This window comes from Zingiber officinale, chromosome 11B, assembly GCF_018446385.1.
Source record: "Zingiber officinale cultivar Zhangliang chromosome 11B, Zo_v1.1, whole genome shotgun sequence".
NCBI lineage: Eukaryota > Viridiplantae > Streptophyta > Magnoliopsida > Zingiberales > Zingiberaceae > Zingiber > Zingiber officinale.
The window spans coordinates 54,962,094-54,966,278 of NC_056007.1; positions in this window are offsets into that span (position 1 = coordinate 54,962,094).

Sequence of the window (4,185 nt, forward strand, 5' to 3'; positions counted from 1 at the left end):
TTCAAGTCAAGTTAATTTAATGAATCTCTATTCATTGGTTTAAATTGACTCAATAAATCATTGTCTAAACTAGACTCATTCGACACATGAATCAAATTGAGTCTAACTCAATTAGTCTAATTTGGATTACTCTTAATCCAATTTGGTTCATCATATGAACATAATCCTCTTGGTCCATCATATGAACCTAATCTCCATCTAATTGCCCTTTGTGTGTTACCCTATAGGTTCTTGTAACGTTGGCAATGCTCGTAAACCCATTTAGAAACATAAGTAATGAGCGGTATCTAGCAACACATCATTGCTACCCAAGTTACAAGAATGTTGAGATCCAACATCACCTTTGTGACTACTAATTGTGACTCTCACAATATGTGGCAATGTCCTTCTATCCTTGACATCTAGATTGATCAATTGAGGCATAGACCGTGTCATCCTCTAATAAATCTATGTCTTAAACTCCAAGTAGACTCACTCTAATCAAATGAGCTCAATATCTCATATTGACTCATTTGGGCATGGCCATGCACTTAGTGGTCTCACTCTATCAAGAATCATGATGTCACTCTTGTCATATAGGAGGGATAGATCCCATCTACATCACTCACATCCCTCCACATAATTTGTTACATACCTAGTAGTCGCCTTTATAGTCCACCCATTTACGGGTGACATTTGACGAAACCAAAGTATGCAACTCCTTATGTAGGGAACCATGGTGACTTCAGGTCCAAGGACTTATAGTCATACTAATAGTCACATGAGAAAGTATATGCCACTCATATAACGATCCATGATACTTTCTCATAGCGGTTCATTCAGTATAGATTCTCCAATGCATACCCATGTGTCAACTTGATATCTAATATCCATGACTTGTGAGATCAAGTCATCGAGTTGACCTACATGCTAGTCTCATCGCATTAACATTGTCCCTGAATGTTAATACTTGACTAGGAACGATTAAGAGTAGTTTTCCCTATATCATCTCACTATCGATTCAACCAATCGATTAATATAGGTAAGAACCTTCCACTCAAGGACGCTATTATACTTAGTTATTTGGCACTAATATAAGTAAGTATAATAACCATATAGAAATGCCTTTATATATATATAGGAATATGACACATCGAGTCCATACAACAATCATCACATGATTGGCTCTAGGGCTCTCACTAACAATCTCCCACTAGCACTAGTGCCAATCAGTGTAGGCTCTAAGGCCCAATGACCTAGTGTAGCCATCATGCTTTCTCTGTGCCAAAGCCTTGGTCAAGTGATCAGCGACGTTCGCCTCTGTGGGTACTCTGTAAATTTTCACATCTCCTCTATTGATGATCTATCGAATGAGATGGAAACGTCGTAGTATGTGTTTGGTCCGCTGGTGTGAGCGAGGTTCCTTAGCCTGCGCAATTGCTCCATTGTTGTCACAATAAAGCTCTATAGGATTGGCTATGCTAGGAACCACCCCAAGCTCAATAATGAACTTGTGGATCCAAACTGCCTCCTTTGCTGCTTCTGATGCAGTAATATACTCGGCCTCTGTTGTAGAATCAGCAACTGTGTTCTGCTTCGAACTCTTCCAGCTCACAGCACCACCATTCAAGCAAAACACGAACCTAGACTGCGATCTATAATCATCCTGGTCAGTTTGGAAGCTGGCATCACTGTAACCCTTTACAGCTAGCTCACCATCACCTCCAAATATCAAGAAATATTCTTTAGTCCTTCTCAAGTACTTAAGAATATTCTTGACCGCTATCTAGTGATGCTCACCTGGATCTGACTGGTATCTGCTCGTCATGCTCAAAGCATACGAAACATCAGGATGAGTACATAGCATGACATACATGATAGATCCTATGGCTGAAGCATAAGGGATCTTATCCATGCGGTCTCTCTCCTCTCTAGAAGAGGAACTTTGAGTCTTCGAAAGACACACTATGTGACATCGGCAGAAATCTTTTCTTTGAATTCTGCATGGCAAACTGTAGTAATACCGTGTCAATATATGTACTTTGACTTAAGTCAAGCAATCTCTTAGATCTATCTCTATAGATCTTTATGCCTAGAATACAGGCTGCTTCCCCTAAGTCCTTCATTAAGAAATAATTCCCCAGCTAAGTCTTTATAGACTGCAGCAAAGGGATGTCATTTCCAATGCGTAGTATGTCATCCACATACAATACAACGAAGACAACTGTGTTCCCAACAACCTTCTTGTAGACACATGGTTCATGTTCATTCTTGATGAAACCAAACTGTTTGATCGCATCATTGAATCAAAGATTCCAGCTCCGAGAAGCTTGCTTTAGTCCATAAATGGACTTATGCAGCTTGTATACTCTGCTAGTATGGAGTGGATCTACAAAACCCTCAGGTTGTGTCATGTACACATCCTCGAGCAAGTTTCCATTCAGAAACATAGTTTTGACATTCATCTGCCAGATCTCATAATCGTGGTATGCTGCAATAGCAACCATGATCCGAATGGACTTAAACATCGCTACTGGAGAAAATGTTTTATCATAGTCAATACCATGAATTTGCTTGAAACCTTTAGCTACCAAACGACCCTTATAGGTATGCAAATGTCCATCCATGTCAGTCTTTCTCTTAAAGACCCACTTACACCCAATGGGTTTGACGCCTTCAGGTGGATCAACCAAAGTCCATACTTGGTTGGTGTACATGGATTCCATCTCGGATCTCATGGCCTCTAGCCATTTCTCAGAATCTGGTCTCATCACAGCTTCCTGATAGGAGGTAGGCTCATTCTCAATGAGCATAACGTCATCATGGTCATGCAAGAGAAATGAGTATCTCTTAGGCTGACGACGTACCCTTTCAGACCTGTGAAGATGTAGGTCTACTTGAACTGGTTGTTGTTCCTCAACTCCTTGAGCAACAATCTCATCATCCACAACATTTTGTGGTTACAGTTCAACTTTCATCAAGGCTTCAGTGCTATGGTCCATATCTTGAACTTCTTCAAGTTCGAACGTACTCCCACTAGTTTTTCTAGAAATAAAGTCCTTTTCTAGAAATACCCCAGTCTTACCCACAAACACTTTGTGTTGACTGGGAATGTAGAAGTAATATCCCTTCGTTTCCTTGGGATATCCTATGAAATAACACTTATCTGATTTGGGTCCCAGTTTATCCGAGACTTGACGTCAAACGTAAGCCTCACAACCCCAAATCTTCATAAAAGATATCTGGGCATCTCTCCTAGTCCATATCCTATATGGTGCCTTTATCACAACTTTGGATGGAACACGGTTAAGTGTGAAGACTACTGTGTCTAGAGCATATCCCCAAAAGGATATAGGAAGATCTGTGTGACTCATCATAGATCGCACCATATCTAATAGGGTACGATTCCTCCTTTCGGATACACCATTCCACTCTGGTGTTATAGGAGGAGTGAGTTGGGATATAATCCCACACTCAGCTAAATAGTCACGAAACTCATGGCTAAGGTATTCACCACCTCGATATGATCGAAGTACCTTAATACTCTTGCCAAGCTGGTTTTGTACTTCATTCTTGAATTCTTTGAACTTTTCAAAGGATTGTGACTTATGTGTCATCAGATACACATAACCATATCTACTGAAGTCATCAGTAAATGTAATGAAGTACCTATAACCACCTCTGGCAGTGACATTGGAAGGGCCACATACAATACTATGTATAAGTCCTAATAAGTTAGTTGCTCTTTCGCCGTGTCCACTAAAGGGAGTCTTGGTCATCTTGCCCAGTAGGCATGACTCGCACGTCTCATATGATTCAAAATCAAATAAGTCGAGCATACCATATTTATGGAGCTGGGATAAGCGATTCTCATTTATTTGACCTAAGCCACAATGCCAGAGATAGGTTTGATTCATTTCATTTGACTTGAACCTTTTGGTACTTATGTTATAGATAGGGTTCTCTAAGTCTATAATGTAGAGTCCGTTCATCAGAGGTGCACTACAATAGAACATATCTTTCAAATAAATGGAACAACATTTGTTCTTTATTATAAAAGAAAAGCCTTTCTTGTCTAAATAAGAAACTGAAATGATGTTCTTTGTGAGAGCAGGCACATAACAATATTCATCTAATTCTAGTACAAGCCCAGAGGGCAGAGATAGAAAGTAAGTTCCTACAACAACAGCAACAACCCGTGCTCCA